Raw genomic sequence first — 21,499 nt, forward strand, 5'->3', positions numbered from 1 at the left:
TTATACTAGATGACCAAAAGCAGAGCCAAATTTGCATGAAAATGACCTGATCCAGATTTTGGCTGGGGTATCTGATACCCCTATCAGGCTGGAGATGCATTACTTTAGGGCACATCAACTCAACTGAGATCTGCTGTCTCCTTTGGGGCTATCGATATTCAGCCAGGTGACCACGCTTGAAGATTTTAGCTGAAAGATCTTGTCCATAGCTACTATTAAGTAAGTTGGCAGAAGAGCAATGTAAGCCTCCATTTTCCCAGTTCCAAGATCTCTTCTTTAGCCACAGGTTCTGGGAGGGGAGGGGAGAGGAGAGGAGGGGAAAGGAAAGAGGAAAGGAAATAGGAAAGAGGAAAGGAAAGAGGAAAGGAAAGAGGAAAGGAAAGAGGAAAGGGAAGGGAAGGGAAGGGAAGGGAAGGGAAGGGAAGGGAAGGGAAGGGAAGGGAAGGGAAGGGAAGGGAAGGGAAGGGAAGGGAAGGGAAGGGAAGGGAAGGGAAGGGAAGGGAAAAGGAAAGGAGATACTTAAGCTGGAAAGATAAAGTAATGACATTGTAATGACATTGCAAATACTTGAGAACTTCAACTAATCTTCTGAAATGGGAAAATGTAGATGAGAAATTTCTATAGCAGATAACAAACTGCTTTACAAATGACAGATGGAGAGCATACCACAAACATTGCAGACTACCCAACTGAGGAACTGAGTAACACAGACCCTGCACTTTTCCATATGAGCTGCTGCAAATGATTCAGTCGATCATTAGCACAACAGAAATCTAGGTGTTCATTCTGGCTGTAGCTAATTCTGCTATGACTTATATTTGAATGCTTTTACAGTATCTTTCACACCAGGGTGTGGGGGCTCCCAGGCAGTAAGAGATACAATGAGATAAAAGGGCAATTTGAAGGCTGTTTGACATTTCATCCTTACTTCTTCTTGTCTTGCCTTGGTAGGTTTAAAACCTAATCTTTTTACTAATTAAATACACATGAATATTCTGTTGTCTGCACAATGAATATATAATTAGACTCAGGAGAAAGATTACATGTTCTCTAGCTGATGCTAACACTTCAGCATAAAGGTACCTGTGATAAATGAATCCTATGAGCTTCTGCTGTTCAAGATCCATTCAGGACCACTTTTCCTCCTTAGAAACATAGAAAAATCTCTTAAATAAATCATACTAGGCAGGGACCTTTCTCTAGTTCACAAACTGAAGAAGCATAGCTGCTGCTTTATGCTCACAATGTGCATACTTTAGAAGTATGCTACCACTCAGTGCTATTATTTGCTATATCTCATAAATATCACACTCCTGTTATTTTCCTCTCCTTGGCATTCTTTCCACTGTTTTCAGGTTGGTGGTTTTGGTTTCGTTGATTTTTAACAGAGGTTACCCTCTCAGCTCTCACATGATAATGCCTTTCTTTTCTCCTGTGTGGTTCGACCAGCCTAAACTACTAGGTAAATATTGTGGGGAACTGCCCCTTAAATACCAAGTTTGTCTTATGCTTTTCATGAAGGTCTCTATTTCTTTAAACTGTAGATGGTCTCTTTAGTCAGAATGGAGACAAACCTGTTGTAGTGAAACAAGAAAAATGAAGAAAAATCCCCTCAGGATATTTCCTGTGGTAAAATGGGGTCAGCAATATTTCAGGACAGTTCCAGACAAATTCAAAACCAGATCTTCCGTGAGGTTCAGTGAACTCTGCAAATTGTGTTTCCTCCATAACCCCAAACCAGGCAACTTGAACTCGATTTTGGAATCAGTAGTGGGATGCTGACACTTGGTAGTTGTGAAGAAGGTTGAGTTTTCTTAAGATGTGGCTTTTTTTCAGAGCAAAGTTTGCTTTAAAAACAAACAAAAAAAAACAACAGTGGACTAGCTACTGAAAATCAGCTGATATGAACTGGTGTTGAATAAAGATTTAGAGAAGGAAAGGAAAAGATTTTCCTGAGGTCAAGACAAAACAAGAGAGATGAAGCCTCACCGTCAGAAGTACTGATACATTACTAGCATTACCCTCAAGTTAGTGCAGTGTAATCTTGATGTGAAAAAGCAGTTTTCAACATAGATCACCTTCACCACGAAAAACAACCCTCCAGTCAGAAGTGCAGTTTTCCAGACTTCATCTCTGTAAACTCAAGAATGCAGACATTTTACTCATTTGTGGGGGAACAAACCTCAGTTCACCACATTCATTCATGTCAAAATACTGGCTGGATCAAACCCAGAAAGTGTTGGGGTAACACTGCAGTTCACACAATGTTTGGCTATTGGTCTATGGGTTCTAACTGCTTAAGTAACACCCTTCAACAGCAGATGAAGGATTTTTGTTTGTTTGGTTTTTTTAAGGAATTTACACAGTTGATAAAATATGTCTTCTGCTGTCCAAGGTTGACATGAGCTTGGGTTTAAATAGGAAACTCTGAAGTTGAGAAAGGGGTCAAGAAGGAAGCATGGGTGTCCTTTACAGCCTCAGACAAGGCAGCTTGGAAAGCACTGAGATGAAACAAGTATTTCAGCTACAGAGCATTGTCCTCAGGTCTCATCTTACGTGAACTAAACCAAAATAAAACCCCTAGCCCTGGTGTAGCCACTCCATGCCACTCACCCTCTGCTGCTTTCAGGGATTTGGTGATTGCAGGTACCGACTTGCATCCTCCTGTGCATCCAGGAGCCTTCATTCACTTTTCCTGAAGTCCTTTCCTTTTGGGAAGGAAAACCCAAAGTGCCTGCCTGTCAAGATGAAATCATACCACATATCTCAGACAGAGCTGCTGAAGCAGATTGCTAAACTTAATTACCAGTTCCAAGGGCTGAGGTTGTGAATGACAGGTCAATTCATGCAGTGAGTTAGCAAAGATTGCTGATAAATGCTTTCTAATTGAAAGGATGATAAAACACCTATTAGTCACTGAGAATCTTGAAGGATGAGTTAGTCCTGGGGATTTCTTATTCCATGAAGTTCAAGAAGTGCTAATCTCATCAGCACTCTGCCATCGTTTCCTACCCACCTCGTCACTCACATGGTTCAGGAAGGATGGTGATACTGCAGGGGGCTGCCCGGTCACTGCTCACTCACTCCTATTAAGGAGAGAAATGGAAATAGGCAGGAGCAGCATGGCTGAGGTCTATTGTACTCTGGAGGATATCTGACATTTTTGTGAGCTGGGAAAACAACAAAGAATAAAAATAGCCTCTCCCATAAAGCTCCCTTGGAAAACTGACTGTATTAACAACATATTGTGTCCTCTTCACACAGCATCTTTTAGCCCAAGGACTGTGCAAGCTAGTGGGCATTAGGAGGCCTACCTCCAGCTGTAGCAGCAATCTGCTGTACGTGAGCAGTTTGGAACTGGAAGGCTGGACTTTGCACTAGAAAGATCACTACATAGGTGCATGTGCCTTTTTCTGCTGACTGGGGCAATAGGACAATAACTCTGGCAGTAGGACATGGCAAACATGCAGGAAGAGAAACAATCCTGAAATGTCTCGGTGGGAAAGGCCTTGAGCATAGCTCTGACCCAGGAGTCACCTTTCTGCAGCACTAAGTGACACAACACTTGCTGCTGGGAATGCATGAAAACAGCCACCACCCATGAGCAGAAACCTACATTGCCTTGTTTCCATGCTGAGTGACGCTGAGTGCATTTCTGACCTCTGTTTCTCTTTCCCTTCTTGCTCTTTTTGCTGGCCTTTTTGTACCACGAGAGCTTCAGACTGAGGTTGTGTCTCACCGCATATTTGCATGTGTACGGTGCACAATGGGGCACAGTCTGAGCTTAAGCTTCTGGATACTGCTGTCATGTAAATACAAACTCACACCACTTGTGCACGCACCAGATAGCTGACACATAGCCACACTAGCACTAAGATTGGGACAGGGCCAAGCAAGACATGTCACAGAGCATGCATGAAGCGCAGCATTGTCACAGATGGGAGTCAGACCATTTTAAAGTCCTTAAACAGCAGACATCACCTTAGCTATTAGGATGCTTTATTCTTCCCTTTCTCTCCCTCTAACATATACACACTTTTCACTATATGGTATTTAGTTTGTACATCCTGGAGCCCAAGGTTTTCCAGGGGGTTTCAGCTCTCCTGAAATTGTGCTTAACACGTTTAACTGGTGACAGATTTACTGGCCCTACATCTACAGAAAATCCTCTACACACAGAAAAAGAGCATTTTTTGGAAAATGAGTGTTCCAGGTTGGAAGATCTAACCAGACATTGGCACAAGGAGAGAGATAAAATAGTTCAATTAATTGAAGTGTGAAGGTTGTCTAATGACAGCATGATTAGCAATGCTTTTATTTATGGACTCAAATAGTGTATAAACTTATAAAACTCTTAGAATCTTTTTCTTTCAGACCCCCAGACTCTCCTCAGCCCAGGTCATTCTTGGTCAGCCAGCCCTTGCTGTACTCAGTATGATTTGCCACAAGCCAAAAGCCTCGGGCTATGATAGTAGATACTGTGACTGAAGTGCACAAGGCAAATCAGATCAGCAGCTCTGCCAGTACATCTTAGAGATGTAACCTGCAGAAAAAGGACAGTGATAGGCAACTGTGGGCAAAAAATTCTTTCAGCAGTTGGATCCAAGTGACATTATAGTGACTACGACATTACACTTGAAACAAGCTGTCTAATTTAGTGCCTTGCCACAGACGAAGGTCATCCCATGCCACTTGCTTTACAGTGCACATCTTAGGCTTGTCCTCCATACACTCCCCACACGTTATAATTATGTACCAAATATAGGTGGGTGCTACTATGTATACATTTTAATTGATGTGATCTCTAAGAGTACTGTCTCTGCTTTGCAGGTACCTATGCTGGTATAAAACTGCCTTTTGATGATGAAGTACGTTATCTTTCTAACTTGTGAATAAGCCTTGCCCCATAGAAACATATAAACTGTCAGATTCATGCTCTCACGGCAAGATTTTATATAAGACATTTGGAATAGTACCCCTGTTGATGTAGGCCAGTCTGTACTTGCTATGGTCGCACAGAATTTTAACGTGGGCTCCAGTGAGGGCTGCCCAGCCATTCTCACACATAGTCTTGGCATATCTCTATGAAGCAGAAGTTCTTCTCCTTCCCTCCACACTCATCATCAGTGAGCATCCTTCTGATCAAAGACTGTTGTCAAATCCCAGAGAAGAGCAAAGGCTTCCTTTGCTCTGCCCTTCCCTGTGTTGCAGTGCATAGTTTAGGCATTTGGTCCTACAACAATTTATCAGGCTGCATTGCAAATCACATCAGGCAAACCGATCCTTTTCTAATTTTCTTTTTTAAATAAAAACACCTTTCCTTCTCCAGGGTGTTGCTGCTGTTTTTTTTCTTGAAACACTTTCTCAAGCCAGCTGCAGCTGCAGCCTCCGTCTCAACAAACCACAGCTTGAATTAGCATCCATTCAAACAAATAAGACAGATATCCCAAGTTTTACGTTTCATGCCTACTGCAAAGCTGAGCAGATGTGAAGCATGTTTACAAATGCAGAGACATTTTGGGAGTCACCCTGTTTGATGTCTGGGCTTGTTTTGTACACACTTCCTATATTGCTGCAAGTTCTTGAAGGAGGATCCTTCCATGGTGACTTTACTAAATGAAATAAAATGAGGCCTCCTTCTGTTTGAGCCAAAGGGAACTTGGCCTCAAGCTTTCTTTGCAGTTGCATGATAGCTCTTCATCTTATATCTTACTGTGTCATCAGTAATTAGACATGTACAGGAAATCAATCTCAACAGGGATGTAAGAGTCAAAACCTGCCAGTAAGCGTTAGATAACAATTCTTTTTAAACACAAGCTCTTCAGATGGATGCTTATTAGTGAAACACAGTGCCTGAGCCAAACTCCTAGATAACCTGACAATTATTAATTTTGTGCAAAGTAATAATCCTAAGCAGTTTCGGTGACCATCAGGGAAGAGACCACTAAGATAAAACTTGGCTATGGCTCCTCTAGGCTGAGAAGTATGAAAATGCAGCAAGACAATTGCTAGGAGGGATGCCAATATAAAAACAAGCTCTTAACTGAAATTTAGGCCTGGAAAATGAATGTCAGCTTGGACAGAACTGTTCCTGTCAGCCTGGAGATTCAGGATGTACTTATCCTGTACGAAGCACAAGGGTTGCATTCAGGGCACATTTACTCTGATTCTTTGCATCAAAAAGCTTTCTCAGGTACGTATTGTAGCTAAGATTTCCCACCCAAGCCCACAGGAAAACACAGTAAAGTAGAGATAATTTGTGTTCATAGTTGTACTTCCATTCCTCAAGTCTGACTCTACAAATACTCACAAGTATGCAGATCAAATGCTGAGCTGCCGGGAGGGAGCATCACTCCACTGGTTGAATGCCTACACACACAACATCGGGTTCAAGTACAGATGATGTAAACTGAAGATGATATGTTTAAGTCAGCAGTTAGGCCTCCTGATGCTGACCCTAAATATCAGTTTACAGGTAGAGCATGCCCTCATAAATCCCAGCAGATCACAGAATCATAGACTGGGTTGGGAAGGGACCTCAAAGCCCATCCAGTTACATACACCTGCCATGACAGGGCTGCCACCCAGCAGCTCAGGCTGCCCAGGGCCCCATCCAACTTGGTCTTGAACACCTCCAGGGATGAGGCATCACAGCTTCTCTGGGCATCTTTCTTGTGCTGGGGACCCCAAGCCTGCAGGAATTGCTACAGGTGAGGCCTCACGAGGGCAGGGTAGAGAAGTATCCACTGAATCAGAGACAATTTACAGCAAGCCAAATCTGCCCTTTTTTCTTCCACCTGCAGCCCATTAATCCATAAAATCTGGAATACAATGAAGACTCATTGCAATTTATTATTAGATTTAAAAAGTCTTGCAGATTGCTGGATTACTTTCAGGGGCTATGCTAGGGAGCTTGCTCCAGCAGCAGTTCTTGAGCTGTAGTCAGCAAACCAAGACTGAAAAAACAAAGAACCCACAAATCAAGTCCCAGAGGACACCAGCTACTTTCATTGCTTCTGACAGTAAGGTAGTTTTAGCCATGCATTCATCTGGGCATGTGTCCGTAGTGATTTTATAACTGGAAAGAACCTAGTAGATATGTTGAATTGGGGTACTGCCAGTAGCTATTGCTTTCAAGACCTTTACACACTGAGATGAGAAGAATGTGTCCGTGAAATAGATACTGGACCATGTGTGTTTGTGCATGTGTGTGTCAGCTTCAGAACCAGAAAGATCTGAATGAGTTAGGTCTGTAAACTTAGCTCTCTTTGGGAAAAGTCTTCCTTCAGAAATCTACTACTTATTTAGAAATCAGCTCCCCATTTCGTATACTATGTCATTCCAGCAAGCAGTGAGATCAGCGTATGGCACAAACGAGAAATAAAATAGCAAGATCATCCCAGAGATCTACAGAAGGCTTAATAAACTGCTTAACATTCACGAATAGCAGTGCATGGGTACTTGGATACATCTTCATGCTTGCTCACAACAGTTTTCACTTAATGAATTATTTAGGCAAAGGTCTTCTATAACCCAGAAAGAGGCACTGGAAGACACTCTGAAAACAAACGGACATCGGAGTGCTCTCCCTCTCTCTTTCCATCTTTTCAAGGAGGAAAGAGGTCCTAGCCCTCATCCAGCCATGGCAGCTGAGATCAGCTGGGAGGCGCCTGCAGCCAGCGCTGCGTTTGACCCCTCCAAGTCCAGCAGTGAGGATTTCTCAGATGAGTGCTCCTGTGCTGGAGCTTGCTCCCCTTGGCAGCTGCTCAGACCTTGAGTCTAATGACCTTCAGGTCACCATGCAAGCCTCATTCATTTTGTTTAACATTCGATTAACCGTTTCTGGGTTTCTCCTGTAATTTAATCCAAGATCGAGGCCACCATGGCAATTGGAAGTCAGAAAAAAAACTTATAATTTTTTTCTACAGAATGCAGCATGACAGCACAATAAATAGCATTTGCTCAGCACAATCTAAAACAAAAAGCAATGCTGAAATGCATGCAACAAAACAAATCCTGAAATTGACAGCCTAAAAACACTGTCAGGGGTCTGCAAAAAGTTGGCTGGCCCTACTCTAATCCTGGCAAAGAAACAGCACAGAACAGAGATACAGCAAAGGGCCAAATGAAAATGAACAATTAGTCTTTTTTGTAGGAACACCTGTTACGCTAAGGATGCCATAAATGTTTTTCTATTTCTTTTCTCTCTGAGCAGTTGCTAGAGCTGCTACAGAGATATTTTGCAATTTCAAGTGCAAAAGGAGGTGGTTTGTCTGGCAGTCAAGATGTGTCTCTCGTTATGAAAGAGTGAAGAGTCTTGTGTTGGCATGCATATACCAGCTACTCCCTCATGTGATCCTTGGTGCTGCAGTTCACCTATTCTCCATTTTTCTTCCAGGTCAGGACTTTGTCCTAAAGTCCAAACTAGTTGCCCAGGGCTTCAGATGCTCCCTAACCACAAACAAACTGCATCAAGGAATGAGACTAGCCAAAGACTCATGTACTAGTTCCTAATAACAAAGTTACTAATCATGCTCCAGCTCCGTGTCTCTATCTCCTTCATAACTTGGTATGTACCTGCAGAACTACATGGGTTTCCAAGCAGCTGCAGAAGGAGGAGAAGAAGGAGAAGGACGAGAAGGATGAGAGGTTTGTTGATCTTTCCCAATGATACTTAGAATTCACATGTACCACAGCAGTGCAGGATTTGCTTTCAGAGTCAACAAGGCTGGAGCACATTGCATTTACTCAAAGATAAGAAGGAGGATAATTTGACGCTTTACCCGAATTTGCAGTAATGCAGTTGAGGTTCATGAGTCATGATGGTAAACGCTGCAATGTACAAAAGACTCCTAATTCAAAGTCTTCTCTGTAAGAACTTTTCCTGCCTCAAAGAGAGCATTATGGATCTCCTAGGTAGATCTTAGATAGCAGAAACCTACATTATTGCAAAAATCACTGAGATCTCTGTGGTCAAATCGTGTCCACTTACTGGGCAAACAACAAAACACAGGATCAAACATGTTCATACTCAATGGGCTGGGCCTGCTGAGACCAAGGAAAAGGAAAAACCAAGTACTACACTTTTTGTGCCTCACCCATACAAAAGGACAAACTACTGCATTAATAGCTCCTATTAACACAACAATTAATATTGTGTGCATTGGGTTTTCAGCTGATAAGTTTTTCAGTTTGATCCCTGGTAAGGTGAGATAGCATTTAGTACACACACAGTATATGTTTTGGGGAGCCCATATAAAACAATGCACATTCAAAACCAAGATCTGCATCCATATTTTGTAGCTAATTTGCAGACCTCATTTTCATTAATAGTCTTGGAAAATAATAGGAGGGCAAATCAAAAATTTCCTATTCTGTATGATGGAAGTCCCACTTAGGTAATTATCTGTGCTATTCTCCCACAAAAAAAGATGCTAGGAATACAAATAATTTTACCCAGCTGAATGCAAGTGTATACCCCTGCTTTGAGGCAGCATTTCCAGGCAGACATCAAAAGGTTTAAATGAAGAACAGAAGCCATCAATGAATGTGAGAATGAGTAGGCACGCAGCTGTTGAGAAAATGGGAGGAGAGGAGGAAACAATTCAGCAGGAGCATGTAGTGGAAATTTGAGTGATTCATGGGAGTAGCAACTTTCACTCAATCCAGCCATCAAAATACACTCTTGGTGCCCACAGCACAGTGGGTCTGTGCTTACAGGAGGTGTCTTGGCATTCACGTGGCAGAGGTGAGCACAGAGCACCTTGGCATGCCTGGAACTTCTCCCTGTTCATCTGATCATAGAATCATAGAGTTGCTCAGGTTGGAAAAGACATTCAAGATCATCAAGTCCAACCACAACCAAACCATATTAACCAAATGCTAACAACCCACTGCTAAATCATGTCCCTGAGCACCACATCCAGATGGATTTTACATACATTCAGGGATGGTGACTCAACCACCTCCCTGGGAAGCCTATTCCAGTGCTTAATAACCCTTTACGTAAATCAGCTTTTCCTTACATCCAAACTAAACCTCCCCTGGCACAACTTGAGGCCACTTCCCCTTGTCCTGTCACCTGCCGCCAGTGATAAGAGACCAACCCTGCTCTCATTGCAATCACCTTTCAGGTGTTTGAAGAGAGCAATAAGGTCTCCCCTCAGCCTCCTCTTCCTCAGACTAAACAGCCCCAGTTCCTTCAGCTGCTCCACATAGGACATATTCTCCAGGCCCTTCACAAGCCTTGTTGCCCTTCTTTGGACCTGCTCCATCACTTCCATGTCCTTTCTGTACTGAGGTGCCCAAAACTGAACATAGTACTTGAGGTGTGTCCTCACCAGCGCCATTGGTTTTCTTGGCCCACTGGGCACATTGCTGGCTCATATTTAGCTGACTGTCCATCAATACACCAAGGTTCCCTTCTGTCAGGAAGCTTTCCAGCCATTCCTTCCTAAGCCTGTAGAGTTGTTGCCTGGGGTTGTTGCGACTGAAATGCAGGACCCAACCCTTGGCCCTGTTGAATCTCATACAGTTCACCTTGGCCCAATGATTAAGTCTATCCAGGCCCCTCTGTGGTGCCTTTCTAACCTCCAGCAGGTACACTCCCTTCCTGCTTGGTGACTGCAGACTTAACTGAGGGTGCACTCAACCTCCTCATCAAGATCACTGATAAAGATATTGAATTCACCAACATAGCAGCAGGACCCACAGGTAGAAATTCTGCATTGCTCCCAAGGGCTGCCTGCATCTTTTTGCTTCAGGGCTAGTCAACACAGGTTGTGCTCCCACAGTGCACAGCCACAGTGGGATCTGGGCCTCTGTGTTGTTCCAAATATGATTTTCTTTAATCTTCTGGCAGAAGTATGGCAGTGGGAAGGACAGAGAGGGAAGAGGAGATCACAGAGCATGTAAGCACCCAGAGGTATCACTCATCACCAGGGAATCCCCCAAATATTTTCCAGAAAAACTAGCCAGCTCTTTGGAGCTTTGGAGCATCTTTTAGCCCACTATTGTTTATATTAAGGATTCAGCATGACCTCTTTTAATTCTCTTAATAATATCTTTCATTCACTTTCCACACCTAGTCATGCTCTGAAATCAGACTGACCTTTGTAAACATGTATCACTCTCTTCCTGGAAAAGCCTGACATTATTTCCTAGTAATAACCGGAGAATCCTTGTGGAAGAAGCCAATTAAGCAATAAAGCACAATAAAATACAAACTATTATGCTGACATAATAATTCACACCTACAGTTTTGCTACTAGATTCACACCTGCAGTGTTATGTAAAGGCAAAAGCCAGGAACTATTAAAACAAGCCAGCCAGTTTATTATTACAATATAATTTGTGCCTAGGGATACACTGCAGAAATTTATAAAATATTGATATGTATTTTTATTTGAGTGTGAAAAAAAAAAAGGATTTTAAAAGGGAAATAATCGAGTGGTTTAAGAGTAAAATCAGGTGTAGCTCGATCCATTTAAAACTATACAAGGCAAAATGGTGAAATGCAGCCTGTGGGCTGGGAGTCTGGAAGAAGGGAGAAAGGGAGCAGATGAGGTGATACCATGGTGTTTTGTATCTGCTCTGTGGCCCACTCTGGCAGAGGTGGTACTCGGCTGATCTGAGCTGAAGGATCTCATTGAAGCCAACAGACATATTATGTACACTGAAATAGCTGCTGGGCTGGAAGCAGTTTGATGGAAAATACTAAGTGCTTAGTCACAGTATCTAGCGTACGTTCACTTTGAAATGTCCCCCAGTGATAGCTATCATAATGATACTCCCTTACCTAGATTAGTTACAAAGCAATTAGTCTCCATCGTCCATTCTTGCTCTGTGAATAGTTTCAGCTGAGTTGAATGCATGGGACAAGGTACTATTCAGCTGTGTCAGCAGCTGGCCTTCCCATCCTAAAGCAAGTCCAAACAAGGAAGAATTTAAGTGAACAAATACAGAGACGATCAGGGCTCCTTCTCTTATCCCCAGTTCTTCAGAAAACAAGAAAATGCTGTTGGCTTGCCCTCAACGCATGAGCAAGGCTCGACTTTCACTTTTCTCTTGGTGTTGACCCTAATTAAATAAGATACAGAATATGAATGAGGCAGCTGAGTGTTAATACGGATACTTGGAACATACCTTAGCCGTCTAAAATGGCAAGACAGAGAGCAGAAGCAGCCTGCTGCTGCTCTAACATCTCTTAGGTACTGGGGAGCATGGTGGAGTTGCCATGCCAGAGTTTGTTGTTTGTGCAACACACCTGTAAGTCAGTGCCTGAAGCCAACTGTGGTCTTGCAGGCAAAATAAGGTACCCATTCTCACACAATGCCTCAGAAAGCAGAGGTATTAGTGATGACTCCTTTGACAGGCTGGGCCCTAACTAATGAGCCCCATAGCTTCTGTGTATCCTCCCAGGCCGGTCCCGCCTGAGGCTGGTTGCCTCTGCTTGGCTACTGCATCTACCTCCTGCCTGACCTCCCTGTGTTCTCTTTCCCCATCTGCCTAATGAGCTGCCACAAAAATAACCTTTCCCTCCTGCTGCTCCAGCCTTGTCCCCAGGTGCCCTGGGAAGCGAGGCACACACCAGCTCTGCTGTACCTTTGCTGGTAACACTTTAACAGCAAGCAGACAGGGAGGCAGGGGAGAGGTCAGGGTGGTCCCCACGCATCTCCTCTGCTGACCATGTCCACCTCTCCAGCGTGCCCCCTGCTACAGCTGCAGTGTTGCAGAACTGTAACGCCGGCCCTGGTAGTAACCCTGCCCTTGCCTGAGCAGGGCAGGGCCTGCAGGGGCATGAAGGCTGCAGGTGGGCCCCTCAGAGATCCCAGGCCTCACCAGGTGCCTCCGTCTGTCCCCAGGCTAAAACATCTGGGCCCACCTCTCCCGCAAGGAGCTGAGCACAAACAGAAGAACGTGGTGGGAACCCCACAGGTTGCAACCCACAGTGCTGCTTGGGATTATGCCGATTAGCTCAGAAAACCCTTCCCTGCTGGGATTTCTATAGAGACTCGTGGCCTCAGCCTCCACCTGGGTTGATGCTATCCAACTGCTTCAGCAACAGCGTCCAGGAACAGACCAACGGCTTTGGGTGTAAGGCTGTGAGGGGAAGAAAAAGAAGGCAAAAAGCAGTGGAAGCAGAGAGTTTGAGAAGAGTCTGGAGCACGCCCAGGGATTGTATTAAAATGCAAAAAGGTGAAAATGGCTCAGATCTTTTTTAATTTGTACTCTACCTGTTTATGGGAATCCTCGAAAACTCATCACGACCAGAAGTGGGAGTATTTCATGCCTCTGAAAATAGAAGAAGAAAAGCAAACTCTTCTTTCTCTGCCTTTTCTGTGAAATGACATCCCTGTAGAAGCACGCTGTTTAATAACTATGTTATTAAACTACCAGACATACACACAACTCTAAAACCTAGAGATACAGAGAGGGGGGGGAGCACGCTATTTTTTTAGAGAAGCCATCTGTAAAAATGTGGCAAGGGGAAAAAAAAGAAAAGAAAAAAAATAAAAAAGACAGAAAGACAGATTTTATATTAGGACCAGATGTGGAAAGGGGTGTGTGGGGGGGTGGAAATTAGGTCTGTGCCAGCCAGCGTCAAGCAGGGTTTTTATGCTTGGTCTTCAGAGCTGAGGCTGCAGCATGCCGTGCCACATGCTGGTATCAGTCAGTCTGAGGGCTACGGCGTATTAGCAGCACAGGGCTCTTGCCAGCAGAGAGCAGGGAGCTGGTAAACTAACAGCAGCACTTCTCTCTGCGTAGCGCTCGTAACCTTTCGGACAGTTAGTGAAAGGCAGTTCAAACTCCGCTGCAGTCCAAACTTCAAGCCCATTGAAAGGCTTGCTCTGGCCCCTGTCCAAAGTCCAGTGTTTTATTACCAGGCTCATGTCTTCTCGTCCCTGTTCTTCTATTATCCACTTATTTTCTTAGCTTTTTAAGAGAGAAAAAAAATAATAAAGCATCCTTACAGTATACAGCTATCTTAACAAATTCTGGTACACGCCGTGGACCTCTTTAATTGATTCCACATCCAAAGCACAAGACTTTGGGCTATTTTTGTTGTTCAGAGCTGTACATTGGCCAACATCCTCTGCATATAATTAACCCCCTATTTCCATGGAATCTCTGCATTAACTTATTACAGGCTCAGCTAGTAATGAACTCCCCAGAGAAGTCCACATACAAACACTGGCCATTGGCTTCATTGCTCACATGTATTAAACAAAAATTAATCTCATCTATTTGGTTATTCATTTGGTGTTTTTAAATTGGAGGCATTTTTCTGCTTCGTTTGATGCACACAAAGAAAGAGGGATCTGGCTACTGAACTTTATCCAGAAACATCCATGTGTGGAGCAGATTAATGGGAACTTTTCATACCCATAATAGCTTTACAGCAGCAAAGTAGAACACGCAGTTCTCCCTGGGTGACTATAATGCTCTGGGAGACAGGGAAAACAAATGTGGCTAGAAGATAGTGATGTTTTGCTCATCAAGCACTGCGTAGTTTAGACATCATTAAAGTGACATGTTTAGAACCGAGTCTGGTCGGAAACTCAGCTACCTTTTTTTTTTTTTAATGCCTTATTATTTATTTATTTATCTATCTATTTATTTTTGTGGCTCTCGGAAGCTTTTGGACACTGAATGAAAAAGAAGGATGTGACAGATACAGATGTCCCAGAGCAGCTGCTGGTATCAAGTGACCAATGGTAAAATGGTAAAAGGGAACTGAGAGGAGGGCTAGTAAGGAAAAGCAGCCACAGCAGCAGGGCTAACCGATTCCTCCTCTACCTGCTTCCCTTTGGAAGTTAGGCTTTCTAAATAAAGAGATCAGAACAGCTATTTTTATACCACCTACAACTTAACACGTAGGGACTACCTGGCTGGGACTCAAGAGACCAAGGTCCTTCTCTGGGCTTTGCAATGACCACAGATAAGTCACTGTACAGCTGTGTGCCTCAGTTTCCCCATTGTTAAGTTGCTGTAACAATAACTGCATCCCCTGGAAAATGCTGTGAGAACTACCAAGGGAAACGTCTGTAGGAGGATAATGCTAAATTAACTCTTTTCTACCCTGCCTCCTTCCCACGTCATCAAATCTGGCCTCAAAATAGGAGTGGCTCTTGGGTTTTGGGGTTACCAAATGTACCATAAGTGGTGATCGTGTGGGTGGCAATGAATTTATCAGCTTGCATGCCATTGTCCATGCTGTTCTCACACTACCAGAGAACATTTGCATTGCAGAGATCTTTCCTCTTCCTGCAGCTTTTGACAGCATGCTTCCTTGTACCATATGGGCATCTCTAGTGCATTAGACTTGCATGGAACTGCCCTGAATGGATGTCGTGGGGCCTCCTGGGCTCCTCACTGCCACAGCCAGAGGAGCTGTTTCTTGGTGTAATTTACTTATCACATTCATGTACGAAGGTCAGTAGAACTATGCCAAGGAGCTTCTTCAACTTGAGAAAGACCAAATTCACAGTCTATATTTAGTGGTCAGTACTAGTCTAATTTGTCACCTAAGGCTGCAGCATAGAGGACTTGCCTTTTCTGCAAACATTTCCTCCCTGCTTCTTGTGCAATTTCCGTTCAATTCAGAAAAATCTCATTACTTGAAAAGGCATTTATGCAAATTTTCAGTTGTCAGTAGAGGCCCACAGTCCTATTTAAGTCATCTCCTTGTATGTAAGATTGTTGTTGTTGTAGGATCTTCTGGAAGAAGACCTTTAAGGATCTTCCTGGCCCAGACAAGTGGTCCCCGTCTTGCTAGTCAAAGATAGAACTCATCAGAGATCAGAACCTTGAGCTGACCTCAAGGGTGGTTTGAGCAATCTGGGGAACAAAAGCAGAGTGGAGTGATAGGGGCTACATATAGCCCTGCTGCTGTCCAACCTAGCTGTGACAGGGCATGCAGACCAAACTCCAACACCCTTACACTTGCAAAGAGAAGTGATAAGGTCAAGGAAGCTGCAGTGCTGCCATTTTCAGGGTGAGCTTTCCAGGCTCATGTGGCAACGTGGGGACTTGTTCAGGTGGTTAAAGTTTGGGACAGCAATTCCCAGTCTGTAAGCACCAGAGCCAGCTGGATTAAAGCCTACATGCCACAAAGCCTCTGACGACCATGCAGCAGTCGCCTTTGACAAGCAGGGGCAGGTGGGCCGAGAGGACAGCAAATGCAGTTGCCCAGCTCATTCTCTGAAGCATCGCACCCTGCCTGCCCCTACCTTTCCTGCCAGCATCTCCTGTGTGTTGTGGGGCCAGAGCAGGAGCCAGCTGTTCCCCTGACTGCTCATCTCTCCATAGTTTTCCTTCAGACTGACAGACTAATGACAGGACCATAAGTGGACATCTCACGCCTTCTGTGAGGTTATAGGGCAGGCTTTGTTTGTCTCACAGAGGTCTCCGTTCACTTCTGAATGCCTCCCACCACCAACTGGCCAGCACCTCCTGCCAAACAAGCAGAAGAGCAGGAAGCAAAGGGTGTCCAGAAAACGGAAACCGGGCTGGAGAGCACAACACAATAGCAAGCAGGGAGGTGCCTGGGGCCCACCCATTTTTTCAGAGCAGTTTCTCAAGTTCCTGTGCCATCAGTATTTAGCCAGGCAACGAGTTCATCTCACCAGCTGAATCAGCAAGCACCTCCACTTAAACTGCACTGCTGGTACACTCTGAGCTCCCATGCAGCTGCTACTAGGACATCAGCACTGCTCAGGCACAGCTGGAAACTCACTGGCTCAGGGACTGACTGAAGCTGTGCAAATGTGCAGTAAAGCACATGGCTGATACAGCTGCTGCAGGGCTGACTCAGTTTCTCCAGCAGAGCCACCCCACTCGCTCTTTTCCAGATCCAAAGCATCCCTGTCTGGTAACAGCAAGCAGAGAACAGCTATGTTCAGCCTAAGGCACAGCAAGAAGACAAAGCAAAGCAGAACTGGCACTTCTGTTTATTGCATCAAAGTCAACATTGGAAGGACATTGCTGTAGCTGGCAGTAAGCAGCACAAGATGGTTTCTTCAGGCAAACAAATTGACTGAACGTATCCAGGCCCGTGTTCATTACCAGCGTGGAGACAAAGCTGGTGGGATTCTTGTGGTGCTGAAGTGTTTGGCTTGGTACAAGTACACATTCTCACATACGAGTTTTTTTTTACTGAAGTACAACAAACAGTATGAGAACTGTGGCCGTAAGAGCAGGATTGTATCTAATCCTTATGTTCTGTTAAAATTCCCATGAGAACAACAGTGTGATTGTCCATTCTTCAGTATTTACTAATGCTTCTAAGATACTGGGAAGAATTTCATAAATCACCCATTTTCCTAACTTTGCAAAGCAGATGAAATAAAATCTTAAAAATTACAAGATGTGCAACGACCAGAGAAGGTCTTAATGAAGCATCAGTTAAATAACCAGCCAGCAGAATGCAGCACAAGGTTTTTTCAAAGGAAACTCAATAGCAGAGCATTGCTGAGGATGTGATGAATGAAGACGGCTGCGTTGTCTTTAAGGAAGGATTTTGCTTCCACTGAAGTCAATTAGACCCTAGGGGAGAGATTTAAGGAATTCATTTCTCATTCAACCTGAAGTCTTTTCAAAGCAACTTGCATATCCAACCCGATACCCAAAACCTCCAGCTCAAGCACCTAAAACTTAGACCTCCTGCAGCTGACACACATGTTCAGGCCTCCCCAGCCAAGTTAAGGGGAGCCCAGTGGATGATCATCTGCTCTGTTTCCTACTTCTGTAAACCACTCTTGGATCTGGAGGGAGCAAGTGGTGACCATCACACATCTGACCCAGGCATCTCACGATCTTCATCTGTTTTTAGCAAGATATCAATCAATCTGAAATCAAAAAGTGCTCTAAGACAGTTCTGATAAATTGCTAGGGCCCAGTAATTGGTATAAATCACCTTCGCTGTTTAAATTCAGGAAATAAAGAAAGAAAATCAATCTATGGTAAAAGCAGGTGATGCTGTCTCAGGAAAGACTAGAACTTCCTGATTCTTAAAACATTTAACAGATCAGGTTTTTAAAACCCGATCTCTCTGTGTCAAAAATGTAAATTTACAGCAGACCCAGGTACTTTTCCAAAGGTTTCTCCATGCACTCGCAAAGCCTCACACTGACACAATGAGCAAGTTCTACCAGCTCAACAAATAACACGATCTTTAAAGCGAGATACTCAGGCCAACCCAGGCTCCGTGAACATTTACTTCGCTCTTGGTTTATTTTGGTCTGGCTTAAAATTGACTTCAAAATCAGTTATTCTTGTTTAAAACAAAGTTGTCCATCCATGACTTTGTAATAATTTTAAACTTTGTTTTCGGTCATGGAAAGCAACTTTCCCACATAGCAGAGAACAGGACAAGTTTTAATTCACACCCTTATTTATTTTAGAATTCCTGTGTGGAGCTGTTCTTATTTTGGAATAAAAATAAAAGCACTCGTGCACAGACTTAAGTAATGAGGGAATCAGAGCCCATATAATTATTTCCAAGCATTTTGTGTGTACACCAGCATTGAATCAGAATGCCTGTTCTGAATACCATTTCTGATGGACTGACATAACGCACTGTAACAAATTCTTTGAGAATTAAAACCAAAACAAACAGGTATTATGAGGAAAAAACATTGCCACATGAGGGCATGCTTCTTCTCTTTCTAAAGCTTGTCTTTCAGTCTTGGATATTTGAGGCAAGTTATATCTCAAGACCTAGTTTTAGGAAGAAGAAAACTCAGTTATTAAACATGATTCACTAAGTTTCTTAGGTATGAATTAAGTGCAAAATTATCACAAACTTTGAGAATAATTTCTTTCTTTATTATTTTTTTTTAGAACAGAGAAGATGAGTTATCTGGATGCATTTCAGTGTGTAGTACTCAAGTTTTGTACTGTTTGGTTCCCTGCAATAACCATAGGAAACAAAAACAAAAAGCTACAAAGGGTATCAATTTCACCTTTTGTCCAATGGGAATTGTTTTAAACCTGTCTGGACCTGCCTCTTCCCTGCCACCATCATCTTTGAGTAAGCACACCCACAGTGTCTTCAAATCACAAGATCAGTGCCAAACCTGCACATCACCACTGAGGAGTCTTAAGGAGACTCCTCAAATTCCACTGCTACCTTTTAGGGAAAACTCTCTGCTTTTTAAGCAAAATAAAAGTCCCTCTTTAAGGCAAAACTGCCACCATCAGGCTTTTGGATCCATGGGCTGCCAAGACATTTGCTGTAACAGCTCAGAAATTAATTAGACTGTACTGATGAGGCAAGGAGAGATTTAATCTCTCCATCCAGAGTGCTGCACAAGACCAGGGAGGATCCTCAAGGTTGCCAACTTTCTACAGTCCTGAAAGCAGGGTTTTGGGCCCATGGTGGAATACAGAGATAAACTAAGAAACAACAGCACACAAGCCTTTGAGTCACTAGAAGTAATTCTTCTTCCAGTGAGTCACAGTATCTGCACATCCTTTCTTCCTGGAAACTCAGAGTACTTAAATATGCAATACCTCACTTGAGTATCATGCCTGTATCACAGATGATTCTTCAAAACATGAGGGATGTCCCACAGTCTCACTGCTCTAGTCGGTGTCCATGATGTTCAACACACTACAGGCCTCGGCCTTGGCATTATTTGTTAAATTCAAATGGAACAATTTCTAGTAGCTTCCAGGGGAGTGAGGTCATGCATTCAGTTTCAGATACCTGACATTCATCTGACCTGGGCTCAGCCATTCCTGCCTGAGGAACAGGAGGTCCTGGAGAATTCATCTGTAGATTAATATAGGGAACCAGGAAGCTGCAGAGGCTGCAGCTATGACAGCACACAGCTTTGCAATTTTGGCAGTCTGAGATTGTGCTGACTAAGTTGTTAGCACTGATAATAAGAGCCAGCTTATGGGGGAATCTTTCTTCAGCTTCTCCCTTTATCCCAGAGCTGGAAATCCACCACACTTGTCTTTCATCACCATGCCTATGCTCCCAGATGATTTCATGTGGCCACACAAAAAACAAATGAAACATGAATGCTCCAGTGCTTGTGGAAACAGGTGCAGGAAAACCCAGAGGTAGATGGATAAACAACTGATAGAAGGATTTTAATCCGGTGACCTGGACAGTATTGACTTCATTGATATTTTTGTTGTTGTGAACGTGTTTCTATTATAAAATTGAAAGATGCCAGGCTTTACGGCTTCATCAAAAAATATCAAAGGAGAACATGCTGTGATGTTGGATGGGAGTACCAGTCATCATTCCAGGTTAAGAGTGAATACAGTTTTGTTCATTTGAGATTTTAACCCAGAGCAATCTTTAATTTATGCATCAGTATCAAAGTAACTGGATATTTATAAGCATCCATGGGGCTGGATATGTTGTTTCTTCAGAGACAAAGAAACAACAACCCTGGCAGTTTAGGGAGGCCACCCCAGCTGATGCTGGGCCTGCCCACGGAGGCTGTGAAGGGGCCTCCCAGCTCTGCACCAGGCCCATGTAGGCAAGAGCATGGGTGTGAGCTGACCCTGACTTATTCAGGCCGATGCTGCCCTTTTTCAGGCAGCCTTGGCGGGGTGTCAGCAGGGGCACGGCACTCCCCTGTCAGAGGCTGGGGCGGTTCGCAGGCAAGAGTAAACAAGCAAGGAGATCTCAGAGTGATTTCAGTAGAGGGAATGTTCTTCTTTGTCCTGGTTAGGCAGGACAAGGACTTCGGGTATCTCCTGCCCAGCAAGGTGCCTGCCACCTGGCACAAAACTCCTTCCTAGGGTGCAGATATCCTCCTTCCAAGGCCTGTGGCAGCTAAGGAACCAGCGTCCCCAATGGGCACCGACAGGGCTGCCGAGAGAAGCCTCTGAAGTGGCTCACACTGCTCCTCCTCCAGGCAGAGCAACTCGTCACTACACTGATATGTTGCAAAATTTCCAAGCAACTGATGGCATCCATGTTCCCGCAGTGTTTTAACCAGCCCTTCCTTCAGTGGGTGGCACTCCAGCTTGCAGGACACTATGGAGGCATATATCCAGGCATTCGGAGATCTCTCTTGCTTTTACTTAATCTTGGGAGATTCCCTGATGACTAAAGAGGATGGGAAATCACAAGATCCTGAAGGTTTTAAAGGCAAAGCTTTGTCAGGAGCTGGGTGCTGATACCTTTCACATGCCTGCAAACCCAGCCATACCCTAGGGCACAGCACAGGTGGGTTACACCAGCTCACAGGATGAGTATGCCTTTACAGAGCCATCACCATCAGGAGGATCAAAACAACAGTCTTTATATAAAGCCCCAACTTCCTGATGCACCTTCACCACCAGTGCTGGAAGTGCTGACAAACAAGCTTCATCTCGTTCAGATTCTGCGGCCATGGTGAGACCTCCTCCCTGGCTGCAGGAGAGCCAACCACCAACCATCCACAACCTGGCTGCATCGTGGACTCCCATGAAAGACTTCACCTTGCCATCACAGAGGCACAAGAGCATGTTTTGTTTGCCTGGTGGATGT

The sequence above is a fragment of the Cyrtonyx montezumae genome, unplaced genomic scaffold, assembly GCF_038088225.1.
Source record: "Cyrtonyx montezumae isolate F1298 unplaced genomic scaffold, pur_monq_1.0 scaffold_8, whole genome shotgun sequence".
NCBI classification, from domain to species: domain Eukaryota; kingdom Metazoa; phylum Chordata; class Aves; order Galliformes; family Odontophoridae; genus Cyrtonyx; species Cyrtonyx montezumae.